We start from the raw sequence: 22,869 nt of genomic DNA, 5'->3' as shown, positions 1-22,869 counted from the left end.
TATTTATAAAGAAAGCAAGAAAGAAAGAAAGGGAAAAGAGAAAGAAAGAACGAGAGAAAGAAAACAGAGAACAAGAGAAAGAGCCAGCAATAGTAACATTCACACAAAAAAGTATGCTTTCACTCCCCTCTTTCGCCGTTGCTGTAAGATTCTTTGCACTCCGTTTAACCACTGTTACATCACTGTAAAAAGTACTGTCCCACTCCCCTCAAACACCAAGTATTCATGGCTTAAGTTAGTTTTTGCCAGTCGCTTTCTGTAATCCCGCACCCGTCGAGACGAATAATTCCTTGTTCACGCCCCGGGTAAATTGTGCTTGCAAAGTCGAATTGATCCATGGAAGGCATACGCACTCATTCATTTAGTCGGATGCGTTTGATCGTATCGGATGAAAAAAGCGATTTTAATCAGTGTTACTTAATTTACTTACTTTATCCGTCTTTTACCTCTAGGGCGTTGAGGGGAGAAAGAGCTTTTTGCCTCTAGCAAGTTTGATGGCCTGGCAGGGTGGAACGTTGTATGATTTCAGGGTATCCTTCACACCCTCGATCCAGGTCTTTCTTGGCCTTCCTGTTGCCTTGTTCCCTGATATTTTTCTGTAATACATTTTACTTGCAAGCTGGTGAGGCACCACACGTGTCAGATGTCCAAACCACCTGATTGTTTGCCTTCGAATGTAGTGGGAGACAGGTGTTGTTCCATCACTTCTCTGATCTTGTTGTTTTTTTAAATCATGTCCCGTCTGGGTTTGTTGACGGCTCTTTTTAGACATTTCTTCTCGCAGGTGGTTATCTTATTTTCCAGACCTTAGGTCAAGGTCCATATCTGGCACTGGTAGGTCAAGGTGGGGACGAAGATAAAGTTAATGAGCTTGGCTTTGGTCTCAATGTGGAATTTAGCCAGTGTCTTCATATAAAAGAGAAGACTTTCGCCACCCCCTCCCCCTTATCCCCAGAGCACCAGGTGTAACGTTTTTCCTTACAAGAATAAATGAAAGTAAATAAATAATATGCATTAAAAAAATCCTTGACGAATGTGATTGGAGGGGGGGGGGGGGGGGGGGGGAGTGTGAGCACTAAGTTAATCGCTTTTAAGAAAAAGAAATATCCATAGCATAGGTGTGTCTGGAGGAGAAGCAATAGATTGTTCATATTTAGTTTTATCATCACTATCACTATTATCTCTACTTAATAATAATAATAATAATAATAATAATAATAACAATAATAATAATAATAATAACAACAATAACAAATAATAATAATAATAATAACAAATAATAATAATAACAATAACAAATAATGATAAATAATTATTATTACAGATCTTGAAAAATCCCCCAAACCAACAACCAAAACAAACAATTTGAGCAGTGTTGTGAAAATAGCACAATTGAAACGATTCTTTGCCGTTAGGCACATTCGACAAAATGGGATGAGCATGCACAGCGCATAAGGAAACTGACCAGACAGACCACCAGATTCGTGCACTGGGCAGCTTTTAGGAGACTTAAGTGAACACTTCAGCTCATAGTGAGCACTTTAGGTTCATAGTCAGCTATTCTAGACACTGTTTGTTTGTTACTCTCTGTTAAGCACTGGTTCATTAAAACTACTCCGGGGGCTCTCGTGGCCTAGAGGTTAAGGTGTTGGCCTCTCATTCAAAGGTCCCGGGTTCGAATCCGGGTAGCGACCGAAATATTTTCTTCTCTAAAATTGTCTCCTTTCACCTCCTTTCCTGCTCTCTAACAATGTTCTGTTGTCTGCTTTCATTTCCACTTTCTGCCCCCACACCCTCACCCCCTTTACCCCCTCCTTTGGGCTCCTGACTCTTTCTGCAGCCTTTCTACTGCTACTCCTTGGCCCCTCCTTACTGCTGTCTTTCTGCCACACCCCTGATCTTCTGGTAGGAAAGATCTACACCTAGCCTTCTCGGACAAGGGCGAAAAATCTCGGAGGGCCCGTGTGCAAGTTGCGCACGTTAAAGATCCCTTGGTGGTCTAAAATCGATAAGAGTAGGCTTCAGCCGCAACCCAGGCAAAATTCAAAATTTCCTACCAACTAAAAATATTAGGTGTGTCCCGCGCGCTCATATGACCTATGCAGTTGGGAGCGCCGTAAAAACACTATACAAAAACAAAAAAAGAACTACTCTATTTTGTCACTTGCGACTGTACTAGATCCGCTACTGAGATCTCTAAAATCTATATCTCTTGACCAAAACGCTTACAACGCCGACATAGATGAAAGTCAGACTCAAAAGAATAAATTCCAATAATCAATTATTATGTTAAACACTTGGTAACTATAGTAACCAAGCAAACATCGACCTTATTGGATGATTGCGTCAACGTTCAAATGCTATCTTCTCTCTGAATTTTCATACCTACTGGCTTACATATTAAAGGCAAAAACCACAAAACATAATATGAAATCTTGAAATAGTCCCTGATTTTTAATATATGTATACGATTATGAAAATAAATGTGGTCTCTGAAATTGTGAGCAATGGACAAATAGAAAAAAGGTAAGCTTTCACGGGAGCTTAGTGCGCACTTCAGTTCAAAGTGAGCTGATGTTATTCAGGCATAAAAAGATAAATTCCAGCAATCAATTATTATGAAAAGAGCATGGTAACTATGGTAACCAAGCAAACACCCGCCGTATAGGATGGCTACATCCGTAAAAAAATACCCTGGACGTACGTAATAGAAGAATAAATAGTCGACGGTTAACGTACCGCTGAGTAATTAGTGTACGTCAAAATCATGGGATGTAGTAACCCCCCACTGCTCCGTTCCGTGGATTACAAAGTCAAAGGTACAAGTGGAGCTGCGGAGAATTCAACGAAAAAACCCCCATTGTACTGTAAGCTAGAGCTAACAAGCTCACTAATACCCACTGCAGCCAATTGGATTCACTTGATTCAGTCGGGATCAGCCAGACTTTCTCTCATGTTAGGGCAATAGCTACCATTTTGACACACTGCGACCGAATTCAACCGGGACCTTCAAAATCAAACATTTGTTTTTCTTGGCCGAGAGTCGAATTGGTCGTATAGCACCCAAATGGTGCTGTTCCCCCCCCCCCCTTTATGAAAAAAAAATCTGCTTGGCCCCGACTCAGTCAATGGAATACAATCGGCACTTAGTATTACGGTCACTTCGTAGGCAGGTAGTTTAGCTTGTGTATACAAAGGCTTCTGTTTGCACAGAATAGTGTTGATCTGAATGCTTAATGAGTACTGGTGGCTGATAGTTTTCCAAGACTTTGAAGACCAAATTAGCTCTATGAAAACAAAGCCGGAGAAAGACAAAAACGCTTTTGTGCTCAGTTAAGAAAGCAAGGGTAGAAAAGGAAATTGTAGTAACAACTGCCACGTTGAATGAAAGAAAAAGGTCCGTTTGTATTGATTGAAAAGTATCCAAGCATTATATAAACTCGTCAAGAGGTAAAATCCCTTTCCATTCAGAAGAGTAGTTTTATTGGTCAGGTGTAGTATGTATAAATGTATTATTCTAAGGTCCTTTTCCGATAGGAAGAACTAAACCATGATAGCGTTAAGTCGAGAGAGGTCACGAAACTGAACAAGCTTACAGACGCCCTAGGAAAAAGTCCTTTTTAATTCAGTGTAGTGGTTTTATTGGCCAGGCGTAAACATATTATTTCAACGTCCTTTTCCGACACAACGTTTTGAACCCAAGGTGTGTAAAACCAAGACAGGTCCTGAGACTGAACAAGGCTCTGATACTGGACACGTTTACAAACGCCATGAGTATAGGCCCCTTTCTATTTAGTAGAGTTGCTTCATTGGTGAGGTGCAATCTTTTAACGTTTTTCTCCTTTGTTATTGTTTTAGTAGAGGTTTTACGGCTCTCGCAACTGCGATAAGCTGGAGGAACCATGTAAGTATAAAGCCTACAAAGGTCGCAAAACTGGACACGTTTAAAAACACCATTCAGTAAAGTGGTTTTTATTGACTAGGCGTAATATCTTAAAGTCTTTTCCTGATAGGATTGAACCACGTGACCCTACAACGATCGCGAAATTGAACAAGTTTTAAAAAACACCGTGAGTAGAGGTACTTTCCAGTCAACATAAAGGTTTTATTGGCGAAGCGTCATTTTTTAAAGTCCTTTTTCAATAGGGTTAAGTGAGCGTAAAGCCCAGTTAGGTCATTAAACTGAACAAGTTTAATAATGACATTGGTACCCTAGCTAATCGAAGGCACTCTCTTATCGCTGCACACCAAAACCCCATGAAAAGTCACAACATAGTCATCGATTTTGATAAATGGAGGGTCACATCCGCTATTGCTAGGACGATTGATTGAATAACTGACTGGTCTAATAGTATTTATAAGTGGTAAGTGCATCAGTGGAGTGTGTGTGTGTGTGTGTGTGTGTGTGAGAGAGAGAGAGAGAGAGAGAGAGAGAGAGAGAGAGAAAGAGAGAGAGAGAGAGAGAGAGAGAGAGAGAGAGAGAGAGAGAGAGAGAGAGAGAGAGAGAGAGAGAGAGAGAGAGAGGTGGGGCGGGTCGTTCGGGTATGCTGGTTAATGACAGAAAGTAGAGCTGATTCAGGAAGAGGACATACCCTGATTTTGACACAGAAACGATATTTGATCAAGTACTTTTACCTTTGATCTGGGATGGAATATACATGGTTGAGGCAGTGCGCCTCCTAAACAAATGAGCTCAGTCGTATCGATGAGGGCGAGAAGCACTTTTATGATATTAAAGTATGCCATCAAGCAGAAAATTGCCTCGAGGTAGTGGGGTTTGGTTCCTTCCGGGGAGAGGGTGTGTGGTGTGTATGCTGGGAGGAGGGGGGGTGTGAGGGGGTGAGTTGGTGATCTCGGTCAGTCGTTGAAAGTACCCTGCTCCTACGGTCACCTAGCCGCCTATCATAGATATTCGTCTGTTCAGACGACCACTGTCCCCCTTCCCCATTTACATATTTTCTATAATACAATGACATTTTCCAAGACGATCGCCGGCGTAAGATGATCAATTTCCTCCTCGACAATACATGGCCGTCTTAGACATTTTCAACTTTACAATGTAACCTGCAATAACGACTACCTGACCAAGACAATCACCTGTCCACAAGAACAATCTTCCCCGTCTAGGCTCACATATTTTCTATATTACAAAAACATTTATTCTTAAGAGGATCACCTACCAAAGATGATCAATTTCCTTCTTCACAATGAGGCTCGGACACGTTCTACTCTTGTCTCGATAACAGCTACGTTTCGCCATGAACCAGGCTAGAACAACATTGAAGAAGACGTGGAGCAAGCAGATCTAGTCAAAACAGCCACAAAACCACCAAAAAACATAGAGCAAACTGAGGTGAAGACGTCCTCTTGACCATTAAATTGAATGAACCCTGTTTGAGAGGGATACAACATCCCACCAGCAGACAGACGGATATACTCCCTAAAACCATCCCCAAAGAGGACTCTACCTCACGTTCTCTGTGCGACATCTTTCTTCTGCCTAAGGAGGTCTAAAGACACCAAAACGGTTATTTAATATCCTCTCCCCCCCCCCGTTTCTCTCTTTCTCTTTCCCTCTCTCTATTTTGTTTGTTTCATTAATAAATTAATTAAGTAATTCATTAGTTAATGCATTCTTTTTAAATTCGTCCATGAACGAAACCCCATTCAGCGTGATCATATTTTTAGAGCTGTCGGACTCATTTTGCTCTCAACATTTCGCCTACAACCGTGCCTTTACTAGAACCGCCCCTACCGTGTTCAAACTGTGTTCTCTCCATGTTCCATTAGCCGAGTCACAAACGGGAAATCTCCGTCGTTTGACAGTTAGAAGGGAATAACAAAAAAAGAAACGCATCACCCACAATAAAACCACATCAGCAACAGCGACATTATCAATAGCAAAAATAATTGTAAACCCGTAGGCGCAAACGTGAACAAATTATGGAAATCATTAGCTTTTCAGTTTTCATTTATCAGGCTTAACGATTTTTGAGTCATTTTATTTACCTTCACAATTTCCCCTCCGAATCCAAGTTTGGAAGACATTGTGCAATTTCAATCCACACGTCTGGTCCAATAATTCTCAAATATATTACATCCTTTCTCCTACTTCAATAGCGTTATCTTGTTGTTTTTTCACGCTCCATTTTGTATAATGTGAGTGGGCCCTTTGGAAGCAAAAGTTCTTTGTAACCTTATCAGGAATGAAAACAGGGTAGGAATTACAGTCGGGATTGCCGAAGACCAAGATGGCCACCAATTGTTGAGGAGAAAATGTTTGTTTTGGCAGGTAGACATTTAGGACAATATCAATATAACATATTATAAACAAACACATACATCTCTCTCTCTCTCTCTCTCTCTCTCTCTCTCTCCCCCCCCCTCTCTCTCTCTCTCTCTCTCTCTCTCTCTCTCTCTCTCTCTCTCTCTCTTGTCCGTTTTAACTCCCAGTGGAGCATAGACCGTCAACAACATTTCTCTGTCCTATGCATCCTTTTCTGGCAGTTTCCATGATTTCCCCGCCTTTTCTATTTCCGTTTGTACCACTCGCCTCCATGTCATCTTTTGTCTTCCTTTCTTACGTTTTCCTTGTAGATTCCACGACAAAGCCACACACATACACATACACACACACAAACACACACACACACACACACACACACACACACACACACACACACACACACACACACGCACACAAACATGCACACCGAGGCAGTGGGAAGTGGTCATTTGTACAGGTAATTATCTTGGACATAAGGCCGTTAGAACATGTTCGACTGTATTTCAGATATGAATACAAAAATAATCAGATACCATTCGAATTTTGATTTTATGATATGGTGAACGTTTCAGGCTCCTTTTAAGCCCAGAGCAAGGAATGAAGAAATAAGACCTCCCATCAGACGTCCGCATCTGAAACGAACGCGGGTTGGAATCAAACCATGTACTTCCTCTACATTCTGACAAAGTAGAGTCTGTAGCCTAGTGGTTAAGCCACCGGATCTGTAATCGTGAGATTGCAGGTTCAGGGGTTTGAGCCTCAGCTCGCTACGACGTTGTATCCTTGGGAAAGGCACTTTACACGAACTTCCTATTTGTTCTGGTCCTATCGGAAATGGCAGTAAAATTCAGAGTCCCCCCAGCTATATATAATCTTACATTGTTGCTAGAGGCGTTAGAATTATACCATTTCACAAAATTTCTTTCTGTTCATGTCCGTAACCAGCTATGTCATGGTGACCCTTGTGATGCACTCCCATATACAGTGCACATATCGATCTTACTTTAAACAAAGATATATCAGAATCCCTCACTGCTGGTTAAATAGAATCCCCCCCCCCATTTAAATGATGTTTCATTTAAACAGGTTTATCAATCACGATATCCACCAGGGAGTTGAAGACAAATCACTTTGTCAGGCAGAAAACTGACGACCAAGCTAAAAAGCAAATATGCGGAGTCAATTGACCTGGTAGAGGAGGGTTTACAGTTTGCAATTTAAAAATCTGTTCTTGACCCCGCCGTCCAAATATTCTCCCCCCCCAAAAAAAAAAGAAAATCCCCCGCAAAACAAAAAGGCGTTATCACAATTCTTGTTTGGAATGAGTAAAATCGCCACAGAGGCCATTTTTACATTAGTCCCTTTTGGGAAAAAAAATGTTCTCATTGTAACAAAGATTCATTTTTAATTCTTTGACGTCGAATAAGTACATGTACAACTTACCAAAACCAAATAGTTGGAGAAAACTACTTTAATGCTTTTCACCGGCCTCTGTGGTGTAATGGCTCTGGGCTTTAAGCCCCCAGAAGATATGAGTTCTATCCCTGCATGCAGAAGTCTATACTTTTATCAGTGTCTTTCTCCTGGGATACTCAATCTCACCCCGTGCGAGAGTCCCGACAGGCAGAGTCCAAGCAGCCCGATTCCTATAATATCTACATTCAAGATCTTTAAATGAATGGAAAAAAACACTCGCACTATTCTAAAAAATTCTTTCTCAATGAAGACTAATGTTATCTCAAACAAGATTTCCCATTATATTATTGTTTTCACGACCTCCCTTGTAAAAACAATTAGACTGGTATTATTCTGGGCTGCGATACGGAAGCAATTTGTACTTGAACTTGGGTTGAAATTGAAGGCAAACAAAAATTAATCTAGCAGAAAAACGAAATAAGTTCCTAAACACCAACACTTTTGTATGAGCAAATTGACCTTATTTCGTACCAAAGAAAAGTAGGGCAGGCCCACAACAACGATGGAAAAATACTTTTAAAATATCGTCGAACATTGGCACTAGCCAACCAACCGCCTGTTAAAAAAAGTAGTTCAAATTAAATGTGTCGTAAAAAATTATATCAGGACATGTCATAGTAGTCTTGCAAGAAAACCCCGAGGGAAAACGAAAAACAGGCAGACAAAGAAAATCTAGGCCAGAGAACCCGAAGAACAGCTTTGGATGCTGACATTACCACTCTCTACGTTCGGCCGAAGACAAAGACGCTCAGTTGTAAACGTAACGTGGCCGTTTCCGATTAGAAAAGCGTGAGCTCTGTTCATGACGGTCAAGAAAGGAGAACAATAAAGTTTTATAATTTGGAAGGAGCAGAGTACAAACGACAAAAAATGATTGAGGCCCTTGATATTGACATAATATCATGAAGTTATTATTTTTATTTGTTTTATAGACATACAGTTTAATGTGTGACGCAGCTATGCTTGGCTCATGTCGAAGCCAGAGCTAAACAAAGCGAAACAAGACACCTCAAGCGAAGCAAAGCAATAAACAATTTAATAGAAAAGAAAATACTAGAAAAGGAAACTTCAACTTCTATCAGTTTTGATAAACTGGCTATTAGTTGATTACGAACTTCATCTGTAACAGAAAGGCGCAAAGTTCAAATTCGATTATTATACGATTTCTTCTTTGAATCTTTCCCCAAATATTTCCTATCAATCCAGTATTGCTCTGCTGTTTTGTTTTGTTTTTGTAAAGTGTTTTACGGCGCTCGCAACTGCATAAGGTCATATGAGCGCGCGGGACACACCTAATATTTTCAGTTGGTAGGAAATTTTGAATTTTGCCTGGGTGGCGGCCGAAGCCTACTCTTATCGATTTTAAACCACCAAGGGATCTTTAACGTGCGCAACTTGCACACAGGCCCTCCGAGATTTTTCGCCCTTGTCCGAGAAGGCTAGGTGTAGATCTTTCCTACCAGAAGATCAGGGGTGTGGCAGAAAGACAGCAGTAAGGAGGAGCCAAAGAGTAGCAGTAGAAAGGCTGCAGAAAGAGTCAGGAGTCCAGAGGAGGAGCAAAGGAGGTGAGGGGGTGGGGGCAGGAAGTGGAAATGAAAGCAGACAACAGAACATTGCTAGAGAGCAGGAAAGGAGATGAAAGGAGACAATTTAAGAGAAGAAAATGTTTCGGTCACTACACGGATTCGAACCCGGGACCTTTGAATGAGAGGCCAACACCTTAACCTCTAGGCCACGAGAGCCCCCTATTGCTCTGCTTTTGAAATGACCTACCTTACACTTTTGTGAGCGTTAAACGCTAACAGCTTCCCAAGTAGACAGACCCCCCCCCAAAGGAAAAGCAAACTATAGCAACAATGACAAACAGACACATTTATTAACAAACAAACTAATAAACCTACAAAAGCAAATTTACAAGTAGAAAAGACTTTTTTGCAGAGGCCTTCAAGAGCGGAATATTATTTTCGTTCGAAAAAAAAAAAGAAAAAAAAAAGAGGACACAGACATCTCGTCTCAGTTAGTACCACCGACAACAATACTTAGTCATACTGTAACCTGTCGCAGGCGGTCCCTTGGTCTTCCTCTCCCTCGGGTCCCGTGAATACTAATCAGCGAAGAGTTTATGCCTGCTTACTATTTCACGATTGTCTTTCTTTTCCCTTCATCTAAATTTCTCAGATGCTGAAGCTTACTTTATTGGCGAGATTACCTTATACAGAGATCAGATGGATACCGACGAAGACGGAGACCTTGAAAAATATGGCTCGGGGGGGGGGGGGGGGGCAAAAATTAGAGAAACAGCAACAACAACAGTAACAAAACAATATATTCCATGCAACTGTACAGGCGATACATCAAACAGAAGAAAGACAATTGCTTCTCCCCCACGACACCGTAAAATTACAAAGGCCAGACAAAATAAAGTAAAGTAAGTACCTTGTACACAAAAGCTCAAAAGTTACATATGAATTTTGTCCCATTATTTTACCCTCCTCGCTGGATTTTTCTCCTCTTTAAACTGTATTCTTACTCTTTGAAGTTGACCAAGCGTTCTGTCTTCAAAGTTTACCGGGAATCCTTTGTTACGAAGTCCTAGTCCTTTATTCTGACCCCCCAAATCCCTAGAGGAACAATTTCTATTCGTGAATCGTCTTATCCAAAAAGATATGTCGTCAAACTGAACAATGGTGATATCGATGCATGTTTTAGTTAGGTTCTTTACTGTTGAGCGTAAGAAAGAACATAGTTTAAATCCCTCACCGAAGAATCTGTTACATTGAATATTGCCGAATTTCTACTGGGATGTTGCAAATATCTCGACTTCTATTTCATCTAGGGAATGACTTGAACTGGCAGGCTGGATCGTAGCAGCCTGAAGTCTAAATCACCAGCCAGATTTTCAAATATATGCCTCTTAAGTCCAACATTTAAAATTCTACAATTTGCAGTTTCAAATATCTAGATGTTGGAAAAAAGCAAGAAAAGAAACATAGTTTTTGAATAAATGACACAGCTTTCTTCTTTCTCTTTTAAAAACATTTCTTTTGGGGCATACAGTAGTTTGAACGGCTTACAAACAAAATCTTTATTGCAAATGGTGCTACCCATGACGGTTGCTACTGAGAAAGAAAAAAACTATTTATAGCCAGGCATTAGCGATGATTTGTATTACATTGATCAAGTGTGTAGTCCAGCTTGACCTTGACGGCGGAGGAGCCTACGTTTTGATCATAGTTCTTTAGGTTTTAACCTCCATGGCGGAGCCAACAAAGATATATATACTGCTAAAATTGAAATCAGATATCATATACTTATGGGGCTAACCTAACATATTATTTTGAGCCTAAAGACTGAAAATCGAACGATATTTGAATATTCTGATGACGATGAAACCCTAACCCTAACCCTAACCCTAACTCTATCCTAATCCTTACTCTAACTGATCGTAATATGACTGGAAATCTAACCCTTACTCTAATCCAATAAAGTAAGAACAAAGAACTGGCGGGGGCTGTAAGGTTTCCATGGTTTAGGTTAGATTTGACCAGTGGAAAAGCAAGTATCAATTCATTAAAATATACATGATTTCTTGCGCCTCCGAGTTGTCGTTAAGGCAGGGTCGCGATTGCTCTTCCGCGGTGCTCCTGTCCAACGTGGCCTCAACTGACATAACGTCACACCGACAGGGGTTCAATCGATACCAGACTTCCTGTTCACAAATGAAGGCTTCAGGGACAAAAATAAAGAGAAAAACAAAACAAACTACCCCCCCCCTTAGAAAATAAGAAACAGAAAAAAACAACAACCAAAAACAAAAACAACTGGAGATGTCATTTTTTTACTAGATGAAAATTTACACCCAGAGACATACTGTTTCTTTTATGAATAGAAGTCTTAGAAGTCTTCGTGTCTTTATTGTTGAAATATTCATTGAGTGGTTATTCCAGAAATGTTTTATCTTTTTTATGTCATCATTGGGCTGCACTGTGGGGATCTGAAGAAAAGGGCCATGGTTTGGACAACACTAGATGTCCCCTGTGGTCTTCAAATGCAAGACACGTGACGAAATGTGTGTAACATCCTGGTGAAACAGGCGCTCGTTCAAACCATGAAATCGAAAAAACCGACATTTTATTGGGCAATTTTTTATCGACTTTTTGGGGGGGCTCAAGGCCTTTTCGGTATATATAAAATACATTTCAGTTTGTATTATTACTGGAACACATTGATCAAAGCCATAAAAAATGTATATTTGTTCTATCCAAGGACATGTAAGCTTTGGAAGTCACTAGACAATGGCGGCCATTTTCTCATTAATTTTGCTTCTGACCCCAGGCGACTCCCACCTTCTTCACTCGCAAATATCTCAACTTCTAATTCAGATAGAGGGGTATTTTTTCAACCAAGAACAAGACAAATGAGCGAGCTTTAAGATGATACTAATAACTCGATATGCCCTAAAAATTGACGGCCGCCTAATTCCACCAAGTCGTGACACATACTGTTTTTCTCGCTAGGATGAGAAACAAGCTGGGGGTTTACTGGCAATGGCAGTTGGTCATGAAACTTAAGGAACTGCCTTCCAGCTTAATAATTCTTCTCTTACAGAAGCTAGCTCACTTCGTACAATGATACAACGGATGCTTAATTAGAAGCTTCGGATTTTAAAAAATAGTAATGTCCGGAAAATGTGCAAAGTCGACAAAGAACACACAAGTACTACTGCTCTTTGTCTGTGCAAAGTCGACAAAGAACACACAAGTACTACTGCTCTTTGTCTGTGCAAAGTTGATAAAGAACACACTACTACTGCTCTTTGTCTGTGCAAAGTCGACAAAGAACACACTACTACTGCTCTTTGTCTGTGCAAAGTCGACAAAGAACACACTACTACTGCTCTTTGTCTGTGCAAAGTCGACAAAGAACACACTACTACTGCTCTTTGTCTGTGCAAAGTTGATAAAGCAAAGAACTTACTTTCTTTGTTAACAAATCTGAACTGTCTTAACGCTTCACTTTCAGTGGAAAGACGGAATGTGTTTTTTTTTTTAATGACTGTTATTTTTGTGGGCGAGTTATATGGCATTAGTGCCCACGCACATTAGGACAATGCCGTACCTCACACGTCTGAAAAGTATGGCGTTATAAGCGGTGAAACGAGACAAACGGACGCAAATCGCCTCATTTCCTAAAGTGCGCAGGTCCTGATCCGAGTCAGAACTCTATAGACTTTTTAGGTTACCCATTGACTTGAATGTTTTTTGACCGCCTGTGGTTTTATTTTTAGTTGCTACGAACTCCATAATTGATCGTTTAGACCCTTAAGAGAACATGGGTTTAAAGGTCTGTAGCGGTTTTCTCGTGTGATTTAAAATTTCATTTAACACATGCCCATTAATTATAGCCACTTCGTATGACGTCTTCTTGATTTTTTTTTACCATTTTTAAAAAAGTAGGAGTATACCCTACTGCCAACACAATTTAGATAATTTAGGAGGCAGGCTTCGATCCTGTCGGCCAGGACCAACCCGGGCTGAGAGGAACACAACGTCAAAGCAAAACGACCGAGGAACTCAGTACAAATTCTCCCCACGCGGGAATCGAACTCAAGTCTTTTGCGTGCGACGGCGAAGCGCAAGGCCGCTTCACTAAAGACGCCAGAGTATGTGGTATAATAGGTGAAAATCTTTGCACACAAAAGAGGGGAATTCGATTCCCGTTAGTGGAAGATACTCTGTAGAGTATCTTTCTGTGTCTATCTGCTAGGTTGAGGTATCCCGCACAGCTGGAACCAGTGCAAACAGGTAGGATCGATACCTCGCCTCCCATATAATAATATTATGGGAGTGTATACAGACCCGGTAACCGGGAATAAAGTCACAAAGTATACAGACCCGGTAGGGGAACTCTTTTGTGATTTCGGAAACTTTCAGCACCCTCTTGGCTCAGGGTAGAACTAGGTTCTTCTAGATCTATGGCCTAGGTCTAGATCTAGACAGACAGATATAAATCATTGATCTAATTTCGAGGCTAGCCTAGATCTAGACTGTAGATCTAGATCTAGATTCTAGATCTAAAACTAAATGAAGATTGCGGATGTCTTTTCGATGAACGATCGTTTTTCCCCTGTTTTGGAGTTGGAGGAATCACAATTTGAAGAAAAGAACAATGTCATAATTTCAATCGAGCAGTCTCTCTCTCTCTCTCTCTCTCTCTCTCTCTCTCTCTCTCTCTCTCTCTCTCTCTCTCTCTCTCTCTCTCTCTCTCTCTCTCTCTCTGTATCGCTCGCATTCTTTTTTTCTTTGTTTGTCTCTGTCTTTCGTTCCTTCCTGCCAACTGGCAGACATGTCATATTATATACATTTTGCTAGCACTTCCCCCTGCGCTCTCTCTCTCTCTCTCTCTCTCTCTCTCTCTCTCTCTCTCTCTCTCTCTCTCTCTCTCTCTCTCTCTCTCTTTAACTCACACACACACACACACAGACACACACGCACACATTACCGGGTCTGGGCGCTGAAACCCTCCGAAATCACAAAAGAGTTCCCCTACCGGGTCTGTATACTTTGTGACTTTGTTCCCGGTTACCGGGTCTGTATACACTTCGTAATATTATACATTACACAGAATCGGAAGCTGTGTTTACGATCAATTGTTTGATATCGTGATTCCTTTTAGTAGAGGGGAAGGGGGGGGGGTCAGCTGGTAATACATGTATTTAATATTTTGTCTTGTTATGTGTATGTGTGAGTGCACCTGACCTTTGTAACATCCACTACATTTGTAATCAACCAAGACAGATTTCTCCTTGAGAGATGGATAAAGATTGCCATGGTCATAGTCATATTTATTTTATAATAACCAAGTTATGATATTATTTATAAGAATACGTTTTTTGTTTTTTTGCAGTTCAAAATTTCAAATGTTTTCGGGCAATAAACGTGTGAGTGAGAGAGAGAGAGTGAGTGAGAGAGAGAGAGAGAGATAGAGAGAGAGAGAGAGAGAGAGAGAGAGAGAGAGAGAGAGAGAGAGAGAGAGAGAGAGAGAGAGAGAGAGAGAGAGAGTGTGTTTGTGTGTGTGTGTGGGAAGGGGTGCCTGGTGAGGGAGTGGATATCAGAGAGAAAGAGAGATAGAAGGACAGAGTGAGATAGAAAGATATTGAGAGATACAGAGAGAGATAGATAGATAGATAGATAGATAGATAGATAGATAGATAGATAGATAGATAGATAGATAGATAGATAGATAGAAAGAAAGAAAGAGAGACACAGAGACAGACAGAGAGCGAACATGCTGAATCAATGAAGTGTTGTTATTGTAAACATGATTTCAGAAGCGGATTAATCTAGTGGAGATATGCACAATGAAAATTGCAATGCAGTCTATACTGATTGTTATTTCTTTCGTTCTAAGACAATAACTATTTAAAATCGGGAAAAAACTTGATCTTTACTGCTCTTTTTGGCCTTTTGAAACTGTTCTTTTTTCTATGGAAGTTCAAAGACCCTTCAATGAGATGATCTTAACACACTCACCGGAAGTAGTCAGGAAATCGAAACCTCATTCCAGGGAGCTTGACAGACCTTTATGTGACGTTCCAGGGAATCGAAAGGGGAAAAGAAAACTAGTAGCCACCGCAAAGTGTAATAAAACAAAAGAAAAGAAAACAAAACAACGCTTGACGAGGTTGTGCACGGACATAAATGCAAGATCAAAGAGGTCAATATTCTGAGGGGTCAGTATGACTTTGGAATTATACCTTGTAAAGTGATCGCTTCCGTTGTCAAGTTGGATGGAAGGCAAATTTTAGAACTTTGCAATCAAATCTTTGTCCTTTGACTGTATTTGTGAATCACAGAATTATACAGGAAATATCGAGACCAGGAAGCGGAATTCGTCTTTTAGATAAGATAAGATAAATCTTTACTGTCCAGACACCGGCACACTGGTTTGGTATTCCACCAGTCACTTCCGCTCACCCACCCCACGTAGACATACATCATCCATACACAAACCCAACCACCCCCCACCCACGCACACTCACACACACAAATTAATACACTTGCGAGTGCATACCTGCACACATGCACGTATTCTCTCACCTATTCTCTCTTATTGCACACACAATAATAATATACACAGCATCAAGTACAAATCTAAGACAGACATCTGCGAACATATTTATCCATTCATGTCTTTGCTCGGATGCTCTAAAAAGCAACATCATCCTGATTTTTCCCCCTCCCCCATCTGTTTGGGCCCTTCAAGTAAGTTGTCCAGTTTGCCATCAATTTTGCCAGTGATAGTTTGATGTTCAAGGTCCTTATGGCTATTCAAATGTCCAAGAAATTGCAGTTATCGCTTGTTTATTGTTGTTTTTCATCAGTGAACCGCAGATGTGGGCTTCATCAAGTTTTAGGCGTACTAACCCATTTGAATTCTTTTCCTTCCAAGAAATTCTCAACAATCTCCCAAGAAACCTCATTTCTACCCAAAAAATGCCTAAAGAAAACATCAACCTCAACAAAAAGGAGTAATTGGTACTCGCCTTCGAAATGGCTCAGAGCATCTGCAGGTTAAGTGTTGCACAAGTATTAACGTAAAAACGCCAAAGGGGTTACTTTTTAAAGCCAATGTCTTAGTCTTAAATTTTTATCGTTGTCTGGGGAGAGTACTCACAATTTATACTGTAGTCTATGAAAACCCTAAAAATAACGTGCTTCCCAAGCCTCTTTGAGTATTGTAAAATAAACAAAACGGTTTACTGCACCGAATCCAAAAATGGCACAGATTTAATGAACTTACTAAAGCAAGACAGGGAATTTCTTAATTGCAAGTCAAGGTTGTTAGCTACCTCTAAATCACCTTCGTTTTTGTAAAAGAGAAGCACGTCGACAAGATAACGATCAATTAACGTTGGGGAAGAGCAGGCAGAACAGACATGCTATGAACGAATGGAGGGATGGTAAAGAAATGACTCGCCAGCAATACCCACCAACCACCTGTTGCAATACTGCAATGAATCAGTTTATTTATCAAAGCCAACACTCAATGCTTATACATAGGCAGTGCAATGACTAATGACAATGACCAACCTCCTTCATCTCTCAGGAAGAAAACGTGTACAGTACAGCCACAAGAAAACATTCCCAGACTCAAAGACGGATACACACGTGAACAGACTCACCGGTGTATCCAGTGTAGCAGTTAGGCTTCTGGAGACCTAAGATCGATTCCTGGAAGGAGAGAAAATTTATATCGGATATTTAGGTCTTTCTGACAGAATGTTGTATCCTTCTCAGCCCGGATTTGCCCTGGCAGGCAGGGTTGGAAGCCCACTTCCTAAATGGTCTAAAGTGTGTCGAAAAGAGGCTATGAACGCCTGGATAAAAAAACCCCCATTGAACTGACCCATACACGAGTTCAAACACAACAGACTCATAGAAATCTCGTCAAATTTGTATTTGGTTGTATCTGCACCTCAACATTATTATACTCTAACACAAATATCCCTTGGGTACAGAATCAAACTTAATAAATCTAACTGTTTTTTAACGCCCAGAGGAAACATTCTATTGCATTTAGGAAGCATGCTTCCGACCCTGCCTATCAGGACCAACTCGGGGCTGAGAGTGGATACACCATCTTAGCAAAAAGAAAGAGTTACTCGATAGAATTCACCTCACTCGAGAATCGAACCGGGGTTTCTGTGTACGACAGCGAAGAGTCTAACTGCTACCTCACAGACGTCAGCAATTTTTAAAAAAATATCTCTTTTTAGAATGTTTATAAATTCACACATGTATAATGCGTTGTTTATTTTGCCCTTCCCTTCCATCTCACCCCACACCCACCAGTCGACCAGTTGTCTCCTCCGCTCAGTCGTAGCCGTGGCCTTGACCTTGTTGGTGGTCATGGCGGGCAGTTCCTCCTCCAGCCTCGCCCCAAGGAACACACGACACTACGCTGGCAGGTGAGACATGTTGCTGCTCTTCTTCTTCTTCTTCTTCTTCTTCTTCTTCTTCTTCTTCTTCTTCTTCTTCTTCTTCTTCTTCTTCTTCTTCTTCTTCTTCTTCTTCTTCTTCTTCTTCTTCTTCTTCTTCTTCTTCTTCTTCTTCTTCTTCTTCTTCTTCTTCTTCTTCTTCTTCTTCTTCTTCTTCTCTTCCTCCTCCTCCTCCTCCTCCTCCTCCTCCTTCTTCTTCTTCTTCTTCTTCTTCTTCTTTTTAGTAGTAGTAGTAGTAGTAGTAGTAGTAGTACTAGTAGACTCTATTAATAGTAGTAGTACTGTTGTTATTGGTGTTGTTGTTATTGTTGTTGTCGTTGTTGTTGTTGTTGTTGTTGTTGTTGTTGTTGTTGTTGTTGTTGTTGTTGTTGTTGTCGTCTTTGTTGCTGTTGGTGCAGCTGTCATTATCGTCGATAGGGACCTCAATCCCACCCCACCCCCTCCCAACAAATCTAGGCCAAGAGTGCCCCGTTGAGACATCCAATCCATAGTCCAGCATGATACCCATTGAGTAATCAGATTAGCCCACTGTGAATAGGAAGAGGATGACTGCTGCAGAATTATGGCTCACGTCGAGTCTATGCGATTAAGCCCAATTCTCGCAAGGGAATTCATTAGGATGATGGTGACTCATAAAAATTGCAGGTCTCCACACCAGATTGGTCTCGTTTTTTTATTTGAGTGAAGAGAAGTGTATCGACGCAATTAGAATCAGTTAGACCAAGGTCTGTAGTGTGGCGGTTATACGCTTCTTCGTCCGACGCAGAAGACCAGAGTTTCAGTCTCGTGTTGGGAGAATTTCTTTTATGGAGTATACTACTCTTCTTTTTCGTGGGATGTTGTCTACCTCTCAGCCCGGGCTTGAACTGACAGGCAAGGTCGAAGCCCAACTTTTAGATGGTCTAAAAGGTGTCGAATAAAAGTGGGAAAATATAGAATAACATCAAGAGGCTAGCCCAGGATGGGGAAATATAAAACGTGTTTGTTCCTTACCTTTACCCTGATCCAGGGTGAGAGAGGCAATGCTGATGATGAGTTGGATAGTTACACATACATTTATACAAATGAAAATATAAGAGATGAGTATTAACACAATAAATACCATTCACTGCAGAGAAAAGTCTGCAAGACTGACGTACAGAAACAACACAGGGGAAAAGAAAAAGTAGAGCCAGTTAATGACAACTTCCAGCCAGATGACCATTATGCATAATATAGACGTGTAAGTGTAAAGAGACAATTATAAAAAAAGCCCCCTCTAAGTCCAAGAGTTCTAAAATGCAGCTGTAAAAAAATAATAACTGAAAGAAAAAGCAACAACAACAACCATAACAAAATCACACAGAATGAAAAGACGACGTAAGACGACACATATGCCCCTTTCTTCCTCTGCTCCCACGTTTTGTTATACGAGCGAGCACTCCGACCACTGGGCTTTTTCTCCGAGGTCACAAGAGAATTATTCAGATCTGCCTCTCGTGATTTTCTGAGTTAGCTCGGACGCCTCTCGAACCTCGAAGAAACCAGAACGTTTCGGCAGTTTGTGCATCGCTGATGTGGCGAGGAGCCATTCTGTAATTAAATCTAAGACACGCACAACCCTTTCTTTGCACCCTCCCATTGCCTTTTAATCAGCAATGCTAAGAGCTAGTTTCCGTTTGTATTTCCTTGTTTTTCCCAAATCCCTGTGAGCACAACTAGCTTGTTTATCGATTATTCCAAAGGGAGAAAAATAGCACACTGATGTCTATTCTTGTAAGAAGTATCATGTCTGTTTCGTAGAGTAGCTTTGGTAAAATTCTTCAGAAAGCAGTTTTGTGATAAGCACAGCGTACATCCATGTTGTCGCAACTTGTCTATAGTTGTTCAGATATTTCTTTTGACTCCATCTTCTTTGTGAACACAGCCTTCTCGAACGCCTGAAAAGTTTTCTGATGCGCAATACGCCCAGCCACGTTGACACTTTGCTACCTTAGAATTACAAAGTTGTATCTGACATTTTTGGTCGTTTTGAGTTACTAAAACCATGAGATCAGAAACCAAATGTTCTATCTGCAGTCTGCTTTATAAAAATCGTAAGACTATTGGGAGTCGTTATCAAGATATTCGAAGAATTGCATTTGAAAAAGCTTGCCATGTTGTGAAACTCAAAATGTTTTACGTCAAATTGATCAAAACTAGATACCGAGCAGGCAGATAGAATTGTGTAATTCTAGGGTGACGATTTGCCACTTGTCTATGGTTGTGCGATATTATTATGTCTTGATTACATTTGCTTTGTGGGCGTCTTCTGCGATGTCATGCAGGGTCTTGCCCTTTAGGAATGTCCTTTTTCATAGTGCTGTGTGTCTTTTGTTGACTAAAGTATTGGATTGTGGTCATAATGAAATGTGCATATTCGTTATCCATTATGATGTGATAGTATGAATGTTTGCTAATGTGTTAGCGTTATCATAAAGAGCGTGTATGCATGTTCGTTCACGACTTGTGTTTTGTATAGAGATGACGGTTTTGTAAAGCGCCTTGCGTTGTACTGTACGGAGTTTGTTCCAAAGAAAATGACTTGCGTTGTTATTATTGTCGGTATCTTGATGTATCAAGAAACCAGTTCTATTTCCGTTATATTTCTTTCTAAACTTGCTCTTCTTTGAATCCATGTCTGATGATAGTTGAATAGTTAAAAACAACACATCACAGAACTTAGAAATAATCATTTTGAAGTATCGGTGTTCTCCCTTTCCCAGACAATGAGTGAAGAGGAGATGTTTTAAGAAGAATGAGGAAGATGCGTTTAGTCTCCCCCTCCAAGTGTATAAAGAAGATATTCGATTCAAACCTCTGATTTAATGCGTGGCCAATCATGCTCGTAAGATACGGCAGCACAACAACCAGAAACGATCTGAGGATTTGAACGGAAACTAGGATAAAGATAAACACAATAAAGCAAAAAAAAACAAACAACAATAAAGCATGAAAAGCAAAATGAAAACAAAACCTTTTCATCACACTGTGTATCGTCGTGATCATGCACATCTCATGTCGTGTTAAACGCATCCCGCTCTGATTATCTGCCCTTAGATAACCAAATACTTTAATCTCGCGGCTCTCTCTGCCCTGCCCATGCTTTCACGCGCGGAAGTCCCCTTTAGAGAAATCTAAGTCATGTTCATAAGGCTATCACTCTAGAGCTCCAGTGGCCTAATTGGGTCCTTTGCGTGAAAGAGGCTAAGACCTGCTTAGATAATATTTTAGCGCGATATGGAAAGAAGAGGAGTTAATTAAGTCTCGTCATTGGATCCTCATACTTTGGGTGATCTTCATGCATGTGTTCATGGAGAGAATTCCAGGTGTTAAGGAAATGAACGAACAGTGTAAAAAGCAATAACAACATCACCCACGCCAGGAGAGTGTGTTTTCTGAGCTTTCTAGATCTTTAAACCAATCAGTTCCATCAACCTCTAAAAAACAGAATTCCCACTTGGAAAAATTGGAATTATTTTGGATTGCATTGTCAAGGACGACCTTCGTGGGGTCAAGAATGTGCTTTCTAAAATGTGAAATGTTAAGGCTGCGCCCCCTCACACAGATGGCCTGGAAAAATGACGTATCCCCTTCATTTTTGTACAGTATTAATAAGAGTTCTATGGAACTTGCAACACAAAAAGGTAATATAAGTGCAAAAGAACCGAGGTTTTACAAGACAGCCACAAGCACAAATAGAAGGAGGAGAGATGACGATGATATATGTTTGACAGGAAAGAAGGAGCAAAACAAATCGTAGTACCCGCTGACCACCCAACTTCGTTGCTGAGACTTTTCCATCTACGTTTGATGCACGATGGAAAGTCCATTTACGAGAGTTCCAAAAAAAGCCAAAATATCTTTCCATTTCATTTAGAGTAATTATCTGCACACGCTGTAGACCTGTTTCCTAGAACGTCCTTAGCCGGTAAAATTGTAATGCCAAGAAATAAGTTTTGAAGTACAGTGAATAAAATGCTCACTCTGAGAAATACTCGTAGCTTAAATTTGCTCAAAGAGTGCAACAATTTCATACTATACCAGCGTCATTGGTTGTTTAATGTATTTTACAGCCCAACACGCACACCCTGGATCGATTTGGAGACATGAACCCTCAATCGCAAGAGCCAAACACGTGTTTAGAAACGTTTACTGGTGGTTTCACTAATATATTCATATCCATATTCATATCCATATTCATATTTATATACATGTGTATAGATATCGTGTAAGAGCCAATTGCATGGTAAGACCCAATTGCGTGTCAATCTGTCAAAAGCGTGGGGAATTTCCTTGCACCATCCGGTTTCGCACCACATTTTTATACCGCTTTTTTTTCTCCCGAAAGTGCAACGCCACGCTGCCTTGCAATGACGTCATGCCAATTGTGTGTCAGACTTCTCCTTCTTTGCACACTAGAGAATCTATAGAGGTCTAGTTAGTAAGCAAACTACTACCAAGAACATTAACTATAAACGTATGGAAACAGAATGAAACCCAAATGGAATAGGTCTCTCCTGGTTCCAGTTCTGTATTTGTGACATGGCTTATTTTATTCCAAACCGTCTCCCTGATTCAAAACACCATAACTAACTAAACATAATCTAACAACTTTGAATACGAAAGAAATAAAATCAACTTTTGTGGAATGGTTTTCCCCTTGTTTCCTATCACACCTCTATCATCCCTATGTCCTCTCCTTCTTTTCTTTGTATGTTACTCCCTGGTAACATTCTAATGTTCGGCTCTTATATGACTACTTGTCTTGCAAATGCTGTACATCCTCCATCTCGTCACGAAAGAATTGCTCAATACGTTTGCGAACGAAGCATTCTGAGTCAAAATCAATGTCTTGGACTTCAACTTTAGTGCTCAATTGTGCGCGGCCATGCATTGCTATCCTCAACAATCTCGGGGACGATATTGACAAGGAAGTATTTAATTCACAGTGACATAAAACTGGCAATGGTGCTGCACGGTGCATGTCGTTCAGCCTCCTTGAATTGGTAACATCACTAGCAATTGGCTCCCTGCAACGGAACTGGCCCCTAGCCATGCAATTGGGTCCTATGTATAGGTGGGGGGG

The 22,869-nt window shown here is 40.6% G+C and overlaps 1 long non-coding RNA gene across 1 annotated transcript in view; it reads left to right on the top strand.

Annotated features, from left to right (window-relative positions):
• The window catches only part of LOC101861968, a 41,894-nt gene that overhangs the window by 15,677 nt on the left and 3,348 nt on the right, over positions 1-22,869 (top strand). The window contains exon 2 of the long non-coding RNA XR_220722.3: positions 17,617-17,732. This is a non-coding gene — a long non-coding RNA (uncharacterized LOC101861968). The remainder of the gene's footprint in view (positions 1-17,616; positions 17,733-22,869) is intronic.

Source organism: Aplysia californica, unplaced genomic scaffold (assembly GCF_000002075.1).
Source record: "Aplysia californica isolate F4 #8 unplaced genomic scaffold, AplCal3.0 scaffold00385, whole genome shotgun sequence".
NCBI lineage: Eukaryota > Metazoa > Mollusca > Gastropoda > Aplysiida > Aplysiidae > Aplysia > Aplysia californica.
This window is presented reverse-complemented; position numbering and strand designations above follow the sequence as displayed.